Raw genomic sequence first — 238 nt, 5'->3', positions numbered from 1 at the left:
TTACATCCTTCAAAATTTTAATGAAGGCAGAAATATTCTTTAACAAAGCCAACAGCAGTTACACTATTTATCCAGAAGTTACAATATCACATTTAAGGAAATAATATACGTGGCATATTACAGCAGCCGCCAGACGGAAGAAAAAGGGAGATAGAAAAAAAAATTGATATTACACAAGAATTTATGAGAATGAAGTGACGAGACAAGAAATCTAGGAAAAAGGTAAAAGCACAAATTT

This window comes from Penaeus monodon, chromosome 23 (genome assembly GCF_015228065.2).
Source record: "Penaeus monodon isolate SGIC_2016 chromosome 23, NSTDA_Pmon_1, whole genome shotgun sequence".
NCBI lineage: Eukaryota > Metazoa > Arthropoda > Malacostraca > Decapoda > Penaeidae > Penaeus > Penaeus monodon.
This window is presented reverse-complemented; position numbering follows the sequence as displayed.